Source organism: Xenopus laevis, chromosome 5S, assembly GCF_017654675.1.
Source record: "Xenopus laevis strain J_2021 chromosome 5S, Xenopus_laevis_v10.1, whole genome shotgun sequence".
NCBI classification, from domain to species: domain Eukaryota; kingdom Metazoa; phylum Chordata; class Amphibia; order Anura; family Pipidae; genus Xenopus; species Xenopus laevis.
Window position 1 is genome coordinate 100,004,829 of NC_054380.1, and position 19,482 is coordinate 100,024,310.

Sequence of the window (19,482 nt, forward strand, 5' to 3'; positions counted from 1 at the left end):
TAGTTTATTTTACAAAAAAGCGTCAAAAAAAAAAAAATCACTGGAAAAGAGATTAACAGACGTAACACCATCAGAAAAGCTAGTGGAAACAAAACACAAGATTTACATTAGAAAAATACAACCAAAATGCCAAGTAAAGAAGCCTTTATGGGTAAAGATCCCTATAAGAGTACAACATTATAGTGTATAATGAAGATAAAGAATTTTGCTAAATATTGGATTTATTTTATTTAAAGAGATGTTACTAAATAAATTGAAGCATAACATGGCATATAGTATAATAATATAATAATGACATTTTTTCTCTTTGTGTCACTGATAAAATAAAGTTCCTGCAAGTTTTTTTACCTGTAAAGGGTCATTTATGAACACAGTCACAAGGCTGAATTGTGTGCAAATGTTGTGCTTATTGACACTATTCATTAAATGTTCTATGAATCATGCTATTTGCACATCTGTATAGTTCCACCAAAAGCCCTTGTATTCACACTGCTTCCACTGCGGAATCATTGGCAAATGTGCTTATTGATGTTGGGGAACATGGAAGCTACTACCACCCTGAACATTGTGTTAATTCCAGGGTTCCCTATAGCCATTGCATTCATCCTGCTTTTTCTAGTAAATTGTGAGAAAATTCCCCCATTGACATTGGGGAACTACAACCACAGTGAACATGGTGGTAATTACAGGGTATCCATAACTATTTGTATCTTGTTTTTAAATGCCTGTACCTCTGGTAATGTAATGCATATTTGTATTCATATGCTGCAACTTATGTACACAGCAGTGTATAGCAGAACAATAAATTAATAGAACAAAAAAGGGTGGTTCACTAATAAATACAAATAAATGTAAAGTACAGTTGCATTAAAGATCAAGAACTAAAGGGGAAATTAAATAAGATTTGAAAAGAGAACAAATTTGCAAATAAAATTCGCATGTCGCAATGTAATATTCGTCATTAGGCTTTTATTGCATTGTGAATCTTTTTTGTTTAATTTACATTTTTTATTGATTTCAATTTTTAAATGAAAAACAGTTGACTGTTGACAGTGGCGTAACTACCGGGGGAGCAGGGGGTGCGATTGGACCAGGGCCCGCACCCCCTCAGGGCCCCTCCGGCAGCTCGCGCGCCACATATTCCAACCGCGCCAGGGCCCGTCCCCCTCTAGTTACGTTGCTGACTGTTGACAAAGATAACATGAATAACATGAATAGATTTTGTTAAATGCTATACATATAACTGACTGAAGGGCATCAAGGAACTGTTGCATGACGTGTTATTCCTCAGTTAGTAGGCATCTGTGCCGGGATGAGCCTCCCTAGTCATGACATTGGTGCGTCAACAGAAAAGTAATAAAGGTTCACATTGGGTTAGGTAATGAAAGAGAAAGAGAAAAGATAAAAGTGAAGTGAGGGGGGGGAGTAGGAAGGAAGGGAAGAATATCAGGTCCTAACCATATAAAGTCAGAGTAGCTCGTGCTCAACTGGTGGTACCTCTAGGCTGCAAGTTCTCCAGGTGCTGAACCCAGGGATACCACTCCAGATCCCCCTCATAGCTGCTGTCCTGGAGTATCTCTCTTATGGTTTCCATTGTTCTAATCCAGTTTATCTTTGATGTCACGGCATGCCTCCCTGAAATTTTGGGTTGTTTCCAATTCACTGCTAATAGAGATATTGCTGCAGTGAGGATGTGAGTAGCTAATTTGTGGGATTATTTAGAATGTTTGGCTCTGATCTTCATTACTAAGAGGAATGTGTGTGGTGTCACCTGTATATTGCAGTGTAGAACCTCAGAGAGCAGAGTCGCTACCATTAGTGATGGGCGAATTCGCGGCGAATTCCCACGTTTTGCCACCAGCGAATATATTCACGAATCTGGCGTCAATTTCCGATTTTCACGATTTTTTTCAGGGAAAATGTCTGATTTTCACGATTTTTTTTGTGAAAACCTTAAAATTTCACGATTTTTGAGTGAAATCCTTCAAATTTCACGATTTTTGAGTGAAATCCTTTCGCCGTTTTGCGAATTTTGCGGGAAATTCGCAAATTTTTCGGCAAAGCAAAACGGGACAAATTCGCCCATCACTAGCTACCATCCCCCAGAATTCCTGAGCTATGATACAAGTCCACCAGGTGTGCAGGAAAGACCCTCTCTCTCCACATCTTCTGAAGCACCTAGCATGATCTGGATTGCCACTGAGTTTACTGATACATGTGGGGGTGTAGTACCATCGGAATATAATTTTGTATGCACTGATGGTTGTTTTTCTGACTGTTTCCCAGATTGCCGACCATGTTTTCTCCAAAATCGTTATATTGAGATCTTCCGCCGATTTAGATGGCTGAGTATTATCAGTATTGTCTGATGCGAGATGGAAATATAGTAATGAGATCAAGTGTGACAGATATGAGTGATTGCAACACATTGTTTCAAAATATGTAAGAGTCTGATTCTATCGAGTTTAAAGCGAAGTTTCCACAAAGTGTCTTATTTGTAAATATCGGAAGAATTGTGTGTGTGGAATCTCATGTTCCTTCCTATACTGCTGGAATGGGTGAAGTGTCTGATCCGTTGTAAAATCAAGCAGAGTTAGTAAATTTGCTATAATCCATGGTCTGAATTCCATGGGGGAGCATCTTGGCGGGAAACTTGCCCACCCTCCCTCCTCCCCCCTGGCCTACCAGTCCTGCTGGGCAAATGCCCCAAACTTGTTACTTACCCTTCTGCGCAGGTCGAGTCTACGGAGTTCAACTACGCCATCTTCTTCCAAGCGATCTTCTTTCTGCTTTGACCGGCGCATGCGCAGTAGGAGCATTTCGCCGGTACGATCTACTGCGCATGCGCCAAAAGTCACGAAGTGAAATCTGAAAACTTCGTGACTTTTGGCGCATGCACAGTAGATCCGTACCGGCGAAATGCTCCTACTGCGCATGCACCAAAACGCCGGTCAAAGCAGGAAGAAGATCGCGTGGAAGAAGATGTCTGTGAACTCCCTGGACTGGACCTGCGCAGAAGGGTAAGTAACAAGTTAGGTACATTTGCCCAGCGGGACAGGTAGGCCAGGGGGGAGGGTGGGCAACACACTGGAGGGGGGAGGGTTTTTGCGCCGACTGGGTTTCCTTCTCCTTTAAGAACATCAAGAACATCATCAGAACATCAGAAATGTGTTCAAAAGTTCACCAAAATACTGAAGATGCGAGGAACAAAACAGCTCTTAAGTTACAGTGGTTTAGCCCTAATATTCTGCCACTTAGTAAGCATATCCCCAAGTATGATACCCACAGTGGAAAATATCCCAGTCATTTGCAATCCCTTGTGTTTCTGGCAAAACAAAATTGGGTGACAAGGGTAAAGCTACCTATGCATGTCCACTGATGAGAATACACTGAAGGGTTCAACTTGATAGAGAAGGGTGTTATTTGAACTCAAATTAACTGTATAACTTTGATGCATCAGCAGAACATTTTGTTCTCCAAAAAATTAAAAGGATACATCCCAATTCTCCCTATCCTTACTGTAAGGTTTGCACTTCAAAATTTCCTAGAATGCAGAATACAGTTTACTCATCTTAATGCATTGTTTTGAATTTACCTGACATAATCTCATCACAGAAAGACATATAATACATACAAAAAAAATTATTTGTAATTGTCTTACACCGTTGATGAGACTCTAAAGCTGAAAACCCTGTGGCGCTGAATATTTTAAGCATAGTTAAAGTTCCTTATAAGTACATAATTGTTATATATGCACTTTTACTTACTCATCATTTACGCCATGATTTGCTTTCCTTAAAAATACCCTTCATTCCTTTTTAAAGATTTCTGACCCAAGACATGAATACTGTTTGTATTTCCTCAAGTTCCAATAAATGTAGAAGACGTTGTTGGTCTTTGTTTAGTCAACAGATAAAAGACATCTGTGTACTCTGGAGTTTATAGTAAAGACTGCTATAATACTGGGGTTTTTATTCAATAGAAACATTTTACATGTTATTTCAAAGAATGAATTCTATTACAGCGTTCAGTTGAAACTGCTTCTAAAATGTTTTAACAATTTTTTTATTTTGATTTCTTTGGAAGGTTTAAAATTGAACAGAAATTTGACTTTAAGAAATTTCTTGTTAACCTGAAAATAACCTATATATTTAAAAGGATACTGTCATGGGAAAACATGTTTTTTTTCAAAACGCAACTCAGAATTCCCAAATTGACCTTATTTATCATTCAAAAAAATAGGTTTGGGCAAATACCCAAAAACTTCGGACCTTTGCCTGAAAAGTCAAGAGTTTTCTGAATTTTCTGCAAAAAACACAAATTTTTCGGAGTCTTCGGACTCTTTGGCCTAAAATCCCAGAAATCATCGGACAGCAGCACAGCCTCTTGGACCTTCTCCATTGACTAATACAGGACCCGAGAGCTTTGAGATGCTGGGTCTTCGTATTCAGAGTTTTCATACCATCAGACTTTAATAAATCCCGAAAAATACAGATTTTTTTTAAAGGTCCAAAAAATCCAAATTTTTCGGTTTACAGGTATTCAGAGCTTAATAAATAACCCCCTTAGTGTTGAAATCTGACATGGGGCTAGACATATTGTTAGTTTCCCAGCTGCCCCCAGCTGCCCCCAGCTGTCAGGTGACTTGTGCTCTGATAAACTTCAGTCACTCTTTACTGTTGTACTGCAGCCTAACAACAGAACAATGGGAAGGTAACCAGATAACAGCTCCCTGATACAAGATAACAGATGCATGGTTTTAAAGCTGTTGAGTCCTCCATGATACACAAGTGACCAGTGATCCTTTGCAGCATTACATACATTTTTTCAAAATATAAATGGGGGTCTACCTTTTCTGCAGTCCGCATGTAAATTTCTAGTGATTGGCGAATTTCTCTAGTTTTCCACCAAATTCGCTAAGAATTAGTGAAACTCGAAATCACCAGCATCAATTTTGACTCAAGTGGCAATTTTGACACTGACGTTAAAATCAATGGGCGTCCGAATAGTGTTGAAGTGCGACGATTTTGATACGACTTTTTGGACGTGTGTCCATGAATTTGCGCCAGGCAAGTTTATTCGCCCATCACTATAAATTTCTAATTCAGGGACTGAAATGCCATAATTCTATATTCCTCATGCAAAACCCATTCATGTTGAAATATCAAACAGAATAACTCCACTAGATTAAAGTCATTTTTTTCAACCTCAGTAAGGGATGAAATACATTTTATGATATGCATACAACTACAGGACTTTATTAAAAATAGAAAGAAATGAAAAAGGGCACATTCTGGGAGATATGATTATCATTAATGCCTGTGACATTTATCTTTAGATTCACCTAATCTATACATTGCCAAGGTGTTTCAGAAAGTTCTCGTTGAAATAAATGAAGAACGGAGTGAAGCCGCAGCATCAACAGGTGAAAGAATGATTCATAGGATACAGTTATTTACGTAATGGTACATTAGGTTAATAGAATTAAACCAAAGAAACTGACGTAAAAAGGAAGTAAAAATGCTATCCTAGATAACGCGCAGCTTCTGCATCGACAGTCGTGTCAGGGCAGATCAGCGCTGCAACACCATTCGACAATGCATTCACTCACCTTATTTCTGTTGCATCCAACGTGACGCCTACGTTTTTGCGCAGCACGTCGGGTCGTGCGAAAATCATCTGAGTAGTCCTACCTTTATTAGGACTACTCAGGATACTTACCAGGAAAATTACAACATCGGAAAAAAGTATCTACAGTAGGTTTTATTGTTGTGAAAAGTAATGCCATGTGTTTTAGGTGGAATAGAGAGATACATCTTTTTCAAACACTGCCATTTTATTGATGTTAAATTTGTGTGTTTGTGCGTACAGAGAGATTCAGCAGATGGATTTAGCAGATATGGCATTTTATTAAGTCAATAAAGAAAAAAACTAAAAGCTTTCAATTTTCTACATGTGTTGTGACAGCAGTTTTAGTTAATAGCTCAGTGGCTGACAACTGCAAATAAAATAGTTCACCTCTAGGTTGACAGTCCATAGCATTGTTGTGTCAGTCAATGCCACAAATCAGATTTTATTACAGCCCAAGTCAATGCTCCCTCAGTATGAATAAGATTAAGCCATGGACAGATCATGCACAGAATAAAAGAATAAATTACTGATATTGCATTAAACAATTCTCAAAGCTTTATTACGTACAAGTTGCACTTGCATTTAGGGATGGGCGAATTTGACCCGTTTTGTTTTGCCAAAAATTCGGAAAAATTTCGCAGACGCAAATTTTTTTTTGACGCGCGTCTTTTTTTTGACACACTAAGCCATTATTATTATTAACATGTATTTATATAGCGCCAACATATTGATTAGCACTGTGCCATACAAGTCTATGGGCATCATTTTTGCGGCAAAGCAAGGCGAAAAAATTCGCCCATCCCTACTTGCATTTTAAGCAAACCGTTTTCACCTAGCTAACATAATATTTTTGTGAATTCCATGCAAAAGCTACATTTCCCACATATTGTAGGTGCACAAGTGTTCATCTGAAGCATTCAGTTGTCTCAACTATATTACTGTATATTATAAGCATTGTTTCCTTTACAGGTCACATCTGGTTTAGAGTGGGGCACAAAAAAAGTCTACTTTGTGGCATAAAAAATACACACGTTTATAAATAATAGCAATGATGTCTTTGTACTGGATTATTTTAAGAATTGCAATACTATATATGGTGTTATATCATATGTAATAGTATTTGAGCTTTGTTAATACGCCATTTATTTGACCCCAGTGTTTCAACTTGCACATTTTTATGGATCAAAATATTTACAACTTGATATCATAAGCAAAGAAAGTCATGGGGACCTAGATTTAAAAGATTGATCGCTCAAATTGAAAATAAAAACAAATTGTCATATATAAGGAGATTATTTATCAAATAATTTTGCTAATTTTCTATAAAATAGTCTGATGAAATAGGCACAGATTTTTATTTATTTATCAATCCATTTTTCCAAAATTTTCCTGTTCGGGAAAAAAATCGAGAAAATCAGCAAAAAAATTGAATCGTACAAATTTTTCACATTTCATGGCCAAAAACCACTAAAAGTTTGGATTATTGCACGAAACCCAGCACAGATCAAGATATCTTCAGGACTTCTCCCACTGGCTTCTACATGAACTCAGCAGGTCTGAGTTAGGATGCTTTTTTATTCGGACTTTTCACACACTCTGAGTTTAATAAATTCGGAAAAACTAGCTTTTTCCCCCCACTTCCCACAAAATTCAGATTTTAACAGTATCAATGTTTTCGTCCTGACAAAGGGAGGGTGTAAGCCCCTCAAACGTTGATACTGTTGGTGAAGCAATAAATGGGGTAAGCTCCCCAACTGCATTATTTTGAGTGACCATATCACACTATCACATCTGACTGATAGCAAAGCAGCAATACAAATACAGAAAGAAAGGTTCCTGTACTAGTGTACAGTATATAATCTGTCTCAATAGATTCCCTACAGCTGCTAAATGCTCAGAAAGCTGTAGCAATCAACAGTATTTTATGATGAATCACAATTTCATCTCCAATTTTTATTGTCAAAGTAGAGCATGGTCCTTGATTTATGATGACTTGAGCTAATGCTTATAATAATCATGTGTGACATCTCATAGCATCCTGAAATTCTCATTATAGAAAAGGTATCAGGAAGGTTGAGCAAGTTAATCTATTGCCTAGAATATAAAAAAAAAGAAAAAGAAAATGAAGCTGAGTGACCTCTCAGTTACTATCTATATGTTGCCTGCAACACACTGCAGGCATTACACAGTGCTGTAAATAATAGAACAAGTGTATAGCAATGAAACCAGGTGCACTAATATATCTGTACGGTGAATAGGTATCTTTTGACTTTGTATCTGAAGAACTATTCATCTATAATAAGAAAAATGTTCTTAAGAATACTATTAAGTACTATTTAGCATTTAACACCTTTGCAGTCAATAATCTACGGTTGGCACCTGTCCAAATTAGGTCTTTTAATGAATGGCGCAGCGCTCAGCCTATCGGTGATCGCCATGTTATAATCCCAACCACCAGCCCACTGATGTCATCCACCCACCCCTGACATCACAAAGTTGCAACCCTACAATAATCTCTAGCCATACGACCTGCAAAGTGCTAGAGCTTCTCAGTAACCACAGACAATGATCATGATAATGCAAGCATGGGATCTATTATCTATTATCCATTCTTTCCAAACCATGTGGATCAGAACGGAGGGGAATTAACCCTACGGGTCCCTACATTGACAATTCTAGTTATCAGCTATTACATTCCAAAATTATCCATGAGTGGAATTAAAAGTTTGGAGAGTTTGCCAACATGGTCAGATATATTCTGAAGAAGATGCAATCCCAACATGGCTCCCAGAGGATCATCCAAAATACAGCATTTTTCTCTAAATCAGACTTCTATATAATCATCATAATCTCATCATTCCTATATTCTTTCCAATCCTCAGAATGAAGATGAAACATTTTCTTATAACCTAGATTTAGTTAAATGTTTACAAGTTACAGTTTATTTATTAAACCTGTAGGGACCAGAATGCGAAATAAAACCATATTCTTCTTAAACCCTATTCCTATATTAGTGTTTAGCTAGTCTGCAAAATTTAAGGGCTCAGTCTACCGGAGCAATAGTGGTATCGTGGTCATTACAAGACACTTAAAAGGTATGCAAAGAAGCAGCCTGATTACTTTATTTACTTTACAATGTAAATAGCAGCTCAAGGCAATTTTAGGAAAATGGTTTTAGAAGCTATTTTCCTGCAAATATAACACAGATACTGGCATTAGCCCATCCAATGATTGACCATTGGCAAGTATGGATAAAGTAGCCATACACTGGCCGATAAAAACTGTCAATTCTCTCCTTCTGGACCGACTTGGCAGAGCACAGGGCCCTCTTAAGGTGGCCATACATGCTACAATTAAAGGAGAACTAAACCCCCACCCACCAAAACCCCCTCCTAATCTTGCAGGCATTGCCCTCCTTCCCTCTCCCTGTGATGTGCTAAAAAAAGCCCATTGGGTCTCTTTGCCATCACGAAGCCAGCACATACGCAGTCAGGCCAAGTCAGGAATTGGCTTTAATTGCCCATGCACAAATCCGCATTGAGACCAAAAGACTACATGAAGATCTGAAAGATGGGGACTGGGAACACTAAATCACATTGCGAAGAGGGAGAGGGGGGCAATGCCTGCAAGATTCGAGGACTTTTGGTGGGGGAGGGATTTCGTTCTCCTTTTAGATCTTTCCCACATACATTGGTCGTATGAAAGATTTTAAGTCCACTCTACTAACGGTAAGACCTGAATCATCAGATATGCAGGTAAAAACAAAAATAATTCTTTATCTGATGATTCAGCATTTACGGCCTTAAAAGGACCTACCCAACCAATATTTGTCCATCCAAATGTTGATCTGGCAGGTTTTAAAATCATGTTGGGACAAGGACCATTGATATGGTCCTCACCCTGATGACTTTAGTTTATTAAGGCCCAAACAATCATATCAGCTGGATATTGCCCAGCTCAAGGTGGGTTCCTGATTATGGACTATTTCCTGTTTGCACTTGGTAATAGGATACAATATACCATTAAAAATGGTGTAAATCAGGGAAAATGTAAAATCGGGGAAATGTATTATGCAGTATAAATTGGGGGAACAACAACCAACGGTGTAAAATGAGGAAAAACTTCAAATCAGGGGATTTCACTGTTTATACCCATGAGTGACCAGTCCACTACCATCTTAATTCTAGGGTTGCCATTTTTCCTAGAAAAAAACGCATTCCTATATCTTAATTTTTACACCCAGGCTAGTAAAAAATGTCTCTTCTTATAACAGGAATTTACAATATCTAATATATATATATATATATATATATATATATATATATATATATATATATATATATATTCACAATTTTCAATACCAGAAATGTAGTTAACACATTCAGGCAGATTTATCTATATAGTTTTTACACTGCTGCTCGCATTTTAGTCACGTTTGAAAGCGAACAAAAAGGCAATAGTGACAAGAAGCCTCTAGGAAAAGAAACCCAAATGCACCATTACTGAAACACCTGTATTGAACACTCAGCACTACCATAAAGACGCTTTGCCTGCCAACCAAGGAGTGTGGCGAAAAGGGGAGTTTTTTTGTGGTGCGTTTTGTTACCTAGCAACAAAGTAGCCAAACTCGAATTAAGGAGCGATCTGTACCCTCACTCTGTTAATAGACCAGCTCACGGAACCAGTTGAGATCCGCCACACTTGAAATCGGTTGAAAGTTTAGCACAGTATAGTTGCTTCTGTGTCTAAGTCAAGACAAGAGGTTGTAGGGATCGGCAAATTTGACCCGTTCTGTTTCGACAAAAATACGCTGCCGGTGAAATGTCGACGATGCTCATTAAAGTCAAAAAAAAAAATTTGTTGCGCGCCAAATTTTATTTGGCGCGTGTCTTTTTATTTTGATGCACAACGCCATACAAGTCTATGGGCGTAATTTTTTCGGTGAAACAAGGCGAAAGAATTCGCCCATCCCTAGTTGCAAACATTCTCTTTTATTCCGTTGAATTATTAATGTACAAACCCAGTGCTTTGAATCATTAGGCATCCACACCTTCCCCTTTTAATTGTGAATGCTGCCACGTCTGTTTTATGCCCTGGACCAGCATCTTTGCATTCTGTGCAGCTTTGAAACGTGGGGTTGATTTATAAACACTGGGCACATGTTCAATAACTGGCAGCAACCATTCAGTGACTTTTTTTTTTTCCAGTCAGCTGCAGGGTGAACAATGAAAGCAAAAATGTGATTGGTTGCCATGGATTACTGCTTAGGTGAAAATGTGTCCAATGTTTGTAACTTTAAGAGCTGAATTTCTGTGCTTTAACCAGGAAATTTGGCTCCACTAGTGCAGAGAGTGTTATTGCACTCATTGGACTAGCAATTCTGCCTCACTTTGTCTCACTCTAATGCTGATCTTTAAGCACGGAGCGGGAAGGGAGGGACGGGATCCTCAGGCGGCAGCAGCATCCCCAGAATCACCCCTGTGCTTAGTGCCAATGCCAACAGTATTTCCTTCCTTCAGCTAAATCTATAGATATATATACTAGTAATTATGGCCCCTTCTGTATACTCCTGGCTTAACATCCCATTCTGGATAAAACAGTGACTGAAACAGATACCTGAAATGCATTTCATCTTCTCCTGCCAATGTGAATACCACTACATCATTTGATCCTGGACACGGTGTTTCCGCGCCAGCCTGCAAACATGTATCTGTTGCTATCAGGTCTGGTTTGGCACTTTCCCTGGGCTTTATGCCAGTCTTTTAAATTTTCTGGTGTTTTACCTAGTTCAGCAATGTTCTTACTACAGCTTTGTTCCTTCCCTATTTTATTTCAAGGCAGCTGGCAACCTTTTCAAAACGGTTCCGCTGCAGTTGTTCAGAATAAGATGTTGTTTATTTGCTGCAAAATGTGCAAAAATTAAGATATTAAAATTGCTTGTTCTATGTCTTTTTTTTTTCAACTTTCTAGTACATTGTACAATGGAAATATCAGCCATCCACGCTGACTCCACAAAAAGCAGATATGCTAAATTAAGTTTCTTATAATTCACCTAAGCCTTGAGCAAGCTTTAATATCAGCTCCAATTGGCTGCCCCTGTGTTAGGCATGAATCGGGCTGATATGATTATTTGGCCCCTGGACAAGCATTAGTATCCTGACAGGGTTCTCTGCAGACTTGTCAGACAAGGACCTCATTAATGTGACAATGGGCCCACGCCTACACAATATATATCTGGCCTACTTTCATCCAAATACTCTGACAGGCTGTTGTGAGGCCCCCAGAAATGTACTGTAAGGCCTAAAGGGACAGATTCACTAAAGAGTGAACTCTCGGCAACGACCACTTCACACTCACTATCAGTACGCTAATTCACTAATATGCGAAGTTGCGCCCTGAGCACCGAACACTGGCGACTTTTCACTAGCGTTACTTCAGCGGTGCAAGCATTTCATAGCGAAGATGCGCTAGCGTTCGTTTGTGCCTAGTGAAAATTTGCTAGTGATCTTGCGCTTAGGTCAATTTGCATACAGCGGGTAATTTAAAGTTGTATGGATGGCTTTATTATAAATGTTGGTGCAAATGCTTGAAGTTACCACTTATTATAACATATGTGCAGAGAACCCTAATAAAGACAAGAGAGTTATAATAATGCCCTACACATGAGCCCACTGTAAAATAAATGTTCCATATGTTATAAAATGTCTGGAGAAAACTGGTTACCCAAAAAAGTAAGTCAGGACTTTTGCAGCCAATCCCGCTTAAACAAAGGAAAAGTCATCAGGATTTTTTGAACTTTAATGTATTTTCAGCACACAGGATATGATGTAAGTGACAGAAGATTGAGGAAGATCTAGCTGCTTTTTATCACTTCGTCTGGTCTGAGGTGGCGAAGCCAACTCTGGCAAAAGAGGTAACATTCAGTAATCCGCACTTTAGAGAATTTGCGGAGTATTGATCATTCGACAGAGTGAAAAGTCGCCAGTTTAGCCTTCAAACAAACTAGCTGGCCATTGTGCTGTTCAGAGCTGTCAGCTAAAAATATAATGGAGATGGGAAGGCCTACCTGTATATTAGATAGATAGCTCACCATGAATAAAGACTTTTTTCATTTACTTTCTATTTTCTATTTGTGATCGTTTCTGCTCCTCTGCTGCTGCCCTTCACCCAGAAACATTGCTTCCAATTGGTGCAGACAAAGCGCAGCACATTTCAGCGCCAAAATGCATTTTGCATTTTCAGCCCACATCTCCCACATCTGCCTGCAACCGAGCGGAGGCAATATTGCTAAGTGCAGGCAGAACAGCAACAGAGGAGCAGATTCTGGGTCTGAGTTTCTCCGCAGGCCGAGATTCACATCGTGTGGCATTAACCTAAAAATTCTAAATGGAAACACAAGTTGGTACGTTCCTTATCTTTGACCCTGTTGAGCAGAATCCCTGAGTAACATTACAAGTAGCTGTTATAATTGATATAATAGTTGCTAATATTTCACAAATGCTGCTGAGAAATGTATCAAATAATGTAGCAAATAGTGATGGGCGGATTTGCATTTCTCGAAACGGCGAAAAATTCAGGAAATGGTGCCGGCGTCCGTTTTTTTGATGCTGGCGTCTGTTTTTTTTTATGCCGGCATCCGTTTTGGATGCCGGCGACATTGCTTTGATGCCACTGGATTTTCACCAGTGAATTTTCGTGGCCATTTCGCAAATTTATTCGCCAGTGGCGAAACGCTCAAATTCTCGCCTGGTGAATACATTCACCCATCACTAGTAGCAAATTGTAATAGTTCAGAATCTGCACCTGGATTACTGAGCTGTCAGACTGAAACACTGGAGACAGGAACATTTCATTTTAAAGGTCAATTCTGGGGAAAAAAAATATAAAATAAAACATCAAACAATTGAAAAGGTACATATTACTGGTTATCAATCTAAAAATAAATGAACTGAAAAAAAGTGTTAATACCAGCCTCTGTAACTAAATGTAACTAAGGTATCCCCATAGAATATGTTTAACAATTGTATTTAATGACAAGGAAACCTGGATTAACTGGGGATGTCAGAATGTTTGGCACCCCTGCAAATCCAGTCACTATTTTTTTCCCCCTGTGATCCTGCTCTCCTGCCCGGGGTAAAAGAATAATGTCACCATTTTAGTAAAATGTGGTAAGGAACAGTAGGAAGGAGGACCCTGACCCAGAGAGCTTACACTCTAGGGGGTATATTTATCAAAGAGTGAAGTTAATAGTGAAATTCCGCCACTCTCCATTCATTTCTATGGGATTTTTATAGGCGTATTTATCAAAGGGTGAACTTTCACCCATTGATAAATACGTCTTTCAAAATCCCATAGAAATGAATTGAGAGCTGTGGAATTTTACTCTAGTGGCGGAACTTCACTCTTTGATAAATTTACCCCTAAGTGGGAGAACTACAGGCACAAATTGGAGGGCGAAAGTGCTCAATGGTTTGGGCATTGGCCTGTATGTACCAGGACTGGACTAAACTATATAATGTTCTGGTGCTCCGAAAGGTAAGAAACATGATGTTTTTCCCCAGGCCAGTGCATTTTCTTCTTTAAAGGGAACACCAGCTCAAGGAAAAATTTAACAACTTGATTCACTGGGGGTGTGAATTACAGATTGGGACCCCAAATTAATCAGGGTTTCCTTTTCCTTTTATTTGATGACTTATGGATGGTTTGTCTTTTCTCTATTTCCTCCATTGGAGCTACTAGTTTATTCTGATATCAGCAAGAATTCTAATTCTTTTGTCCACATATTTGATCTGATTCAGGTATGTGCTGAATTGTGAATGTTTGGGTAAGTTTATAATATATTTTTATTGGCAACCAATGAGATGAAAAATAATAATATTGTTTGGCTAACCAGTAATCCATCAGTAACAGCAATACATTGTATATACAGTCCAGATTCATGGACCCAAAAGGAGCAGGACTGGAAAGTGGTCATTAAATAAGCAAAGTAACAAAATAAGCAGATACTATAAACATCAAATTGATATCAAGAGCAGGAGGATTGATGTATAGCATCCTATGGTTTAATCTAACCAGCAGGATGGGTACCTCTGCATTGGAAATAAATGTTGAGAGGATAGCTGATTCACTGATTCATTATTCAGAGAATATTGCTAGAATCTGAAATATGTGGCCTTCTATTACAGCTGTATGCCCATATGCTCAGTGGTTTTTAAAGGGAGTAAGTATTTAGGAAACATTTGTTATCCAGTGGAACTTTCTTGTGCCCAGGGAGCATTTGTTTTATTAATGTCATCAAAATGCACCTTGTGTTCTGTAATACAGCTTATGCCCTGCTTCTGCATCTAATTTTTAATATATACAAAGAAAAACTAAATTCATGACATCAGCTTCTCTTCTTCCTGTTCTCCAAATAAAAGCATTCAAATTAGATTACACTTTGTCAAAGCGATTCTGTGCCCAGATAAGGGAGACTGGAACTCTCAGAAGTGAAATCAGAAAATATGTCTTTGCTGACAGGAGAGTCGGTGCTTTAAAATGGAAGCTATATTTATAACAGGAAAATACTGCTGGTTGGAGGTTGTGCACTCTACAGATTTGTCAGTTACCAGGCTGCACACAGAAAGCAATATCATCCTTCCCATCTCTATTATAATTCCTTCTTGTTATTACCATTGGCTTTAAGTTTCTACTGACTTACAAATCAGATTGATGATCACATCTGTCTTATTTCATCACATTAGTCAGAATACAGAAATGTGCATGCGGGGCTTCATGCACACCAACTAACCATGATGTGTCTGTGTATATACTGTAGGTATGTGTCTAGGTATAAAGTGCTTTAACAAATGTTCTTCTTCTCTGTAACAGCTTGTTTATTGTTATTTGTTTATGGGAAAATAGGATCAAGTATGGTGCTTGACAGTTCTGCAGAGATCCTTACAAACAGTATCAGATTAAAATTAAGGGTGCTACCTGGTTGATTGTTTTACTAGTGCAAATGCAAATTAGGCTTTAGGTTCAGTTCTGCATTTGTCCTTTAATTTTGCTTGTAAGTAGGTGGCCCAGGATCACTTACAGTAATAGGCAACAGCAAGCAGTTAAAAAACCAAAGTTCTTTTTATTTTCTTAAATACAATTTGTTGATGCAACTTCACACTGGCAGTCAAGTCTTCAATCACATATCACATAGCCATTTCCAGAATTAACTTTTTTACTTTCAGGATTTTCCGGTATTACCTCCGAATACCAAGGAGCCATACTTGTTCCACTGCCCTCGATGGGATCTCACTATCCCCACCTGTCCTCAGCAACCCAACGCTCCTCGTTGGCGCCCCCTTGTTATTCCAGAAAGGATTTTCCACGGTGGCCTCAGTCTCAAAGCCCTCTCTTTCACTATCCTCTTCCCTGTCACTTTATCCCTCACTGATAGATGATCCACCGGAAAGCTAGTTCCACTTACTCCTGGTTGGGGCTCTTAGCTGCCCTTGCTACCTTTTTCCTAACTGCCTTGTACACCTAGTGCACACTATACCACAAATCTCCTCATTCTGGCTAAGCCTACTACTTACTTCAGGGCTGGGCTCTTCTTTCCTCCAGCAGGTGTTCTTCACTGGACCACGCCCACCTACAAACTGTCCACCTTACATGGTGAACTAACAGATCTTTCAGTGTATGGCCAGCTTTAGATTTAAGTTTTGTGATGTAAGTAATCATTGTACTGGAATACACAACAAGTGAAGCACTGTGTATCATGAGTAGTACTATATAAGAATCATAAGCACTGATGCCATGAGCATCTCTTCTAGTTTAGAGAGAACAACTGAGCTCTCTAGCAATGCATAACCCATTGGACCCACTACTGCACAGGAGAAGTAACTGCTGGAGAGTGAGGAAGGCAGCATTGCAGGAGCCCTCAGGTGGCTCAAATAACAGAATTGTCCCTGATAAGAATAAAGATATTGCAACCTATTGAAAGAAGGTGCTAGTGACAACACTTTAACATCTAGGAGCATACTGTAGTGTTCTATGTGAGTGAAATATGATGCAGCCAGGTGGGTGAATGATTGCTGAGATAAATACTGGTTACACTGCAGGCAGCATTTGCTAAGCAATTTTTTTCTGTAAGTCAGTCATTGTGAGGTAATGCTGTCTGTCTCTGGCAGCCAATTATAGCAGTGTCAGGAGTACCTATTGGAGCTCCCATCACTGGCGGCGTCGCATCCCAGATGGTGGTGCCCATGACCCAAGTGGGCCAGTGGCACCGTGACGCTGGTATGATGATGTCCCACACCCGGCGAGAAATTTGAAAATAAAAGGACTTCCAGGTCACGGGTTCAATGCCATATTATAGGAATTGTTACCTTGGTTCCTGGGTGTTCCTAAATTGTTCCTGATTGTATTGCAGGACTTTCACTCTTGCCTGAACCTGTTTCCACGATCCATTGCCTACTGTCTTTTGAACTACTGCCTGGAATTAACTACGATTACTCTTGAACCTTTTTTGATTACCGCAAACTTGAACTTTGCCCTGAAGCTTCCTCCTTCTTCTCCGCTAGAAGCTGATAGGCCCCTGACAAGCAGTTATATAGCTAGCTTATGTCATTCTGGGCAACCTGGGTGCAACTAACCTATTTAAATCTTGTATATAGGAGAGTTCTGAAATAACTAGTACAGGTTTTTAAAAATGCTTCTTCAAAAAAGCATAGTTTATCTTGCTTACTAACCTTGAAGAAATCAAGTTCTTCAGAGAGATGTCAACTTCTACTAAGCTGGCCTTTATCCAGGACCAAAGTGTCTGCCACGACTTTTAACTGCTTTTTATTGCTAAACATAAATTGTAGCGCAATAAAGTCTCCAGCGAAACTGGGCCCGGAGTTATTGTTGCTAGAAAGCGGCATTCTATTTTGATTGCTTTGCAGTCTGCGAGGGGAATTCATTTAAGTTTTATTCTCATTGGGTTGCAGGGCAAAAATGAATCCACTCTTGTACCTGACGTTACCAGTTGAAAGTAATGGAATATTTGCATTGATCTGTCAGCTTATGCTGTCATACTTCTTGAACAAAAAGTTTGCAAATTCAATCTCTATAGGGTCGGCATGGATCATTTTTGCAAGATGAAGTTCTGTCCTCCTGGTAAAGAGAACATTTTTTTAGGTGAATGTAAATTTATGAAGGTGATCAATTCTTTTCAAAGTTACAAATTCAAATAAGAGTCTAGAACTGCACTGTAATAAAACCGACATTGTTTTCTCTGTGGGGATACACAAACCCAACAAGTAATGATGGGCGAATTTCTCCCATTTCGCTTTGGCGAAAAATTTAATTTTGGATGCGTGTCGTCAATTTTGATGCCAACATTAAAGCCAATGGGTGTCTGAATAGTGTCTGAATTGACGTGCGTTAATTTTGACGCAAGTGACTTTTCAGATGCTTGTCAAATCAGTGGCAAATTTTTGCAGTTTTTTTCGCCTGTGGTGAAACATGGAAATTCCCCCACAAATTTGAATTTATTTGCCCATCACTACCAAGAAGCCTTTTCATTTTCCCCTCAATGTTAGCCAACTGACTGCCTCATCATCTTACAGCTGTTCCCTCTGAAAACTCTGAGCCACTAGAGACTTCAGTGGTCATTTATTTACACAACTGCAGTGTGATAAGTGCAATTTAGGAAGCAATCATTATGGCAGCACCCTCATATGAATAAACAGAAATATGCACATAGAGCTCTCAGTAGAATAAGCTAAATCAATATAGTATAGTATGGCTAAACATTTTCTGAAAATCAAAACAACTACTACAAAATCTGGATGTTTAGAGGTCACCTAGGCCTGTTTTACGAGAACGTAATCTTCCCACTCATGGTTATTGAACATAACCCTGAAATATGTCATTGGGAAAAAACTGGTAAAACCAAGAAGACAAATAGTCTGCCATGTCTTAGAATGATCAACATGATTTGAGATTAGCTAAATCAATTTGACTTTCTGCTTACTTCGAGATGAAGCCTTTGTTACATTTCTGTATGATTTGAAAGCTTAAAGTCTCTTTGATATAAAATAGCAACTCTTCAAGACCATTGACCTTCAGAAGTCAGGTTGATGCCAAGATGTTCAAAAACTGATTATATTTGACATTCATGCATTATGTATACCTCCTTTAGAAACAACTACAGTGGCATTTGAAAAATATTCCAAACAACAGTTTGCGTAATGTATAGCAGTTTGCTGCCCTGCATCTTACAGTTTAAAGGACATTGCACCTTATTTAAACTACAGTATATAGCGTGATTTTAGATTTGTGGATCTTATTCAGGAAATAAGAATAGGGTTTACCTAATTATACCTAATTATATACAGTATACACATCACCACCATTTCACGCCATAATATGACTACTTGTATATATTAAAGGGATACTGTCATGGGAAAAAACTTTTTTTCAAAATGAATCAGTTAATAGTGCTGCTCCAGCAGAATTCTGCACTGAAATCCATTTCTCAAAAGAGCAAACAGATTGTTTTATATTCAATTTTGAAATCTGACATGGGGCTAGACATATTGTCAATTTCCCAGCTGCCCCAAGTCATGTGACTTGTGCTCTGGTAAACTTCAATCACTCTTTACTGCTGTACTGCAAGTTGGAGTGATATCACCCCCCTCCCTTTCCCCCCCCAGCAGCCAAACAAAAGAACAATGGGAAGGTAACCAGATAGCAGCTCCCTAACACAAGATAACAGCTGCCTGGTAGATCTAAGAACAACACTCAATAGTAAAAACCCATGTCTCACTGAGACACATTCAGTTACATTGAGAAGAAAAAACAGCAGCCTGCCAGAAATCATTTCTTTCC

General features: G+C 38.8%; 1 pseudogene; it reads left to right on the forward strand.

Annotated features, from left to right (window-relative positions):
• The first annotated feature begins 540 nt into the window (after window positions 1-540).
• The window catches only part of LOC108717454, a 111,373-nt pseudogene continuing 92,431 nt past the window's right edge, over window positions 541-19,482 (forward strand).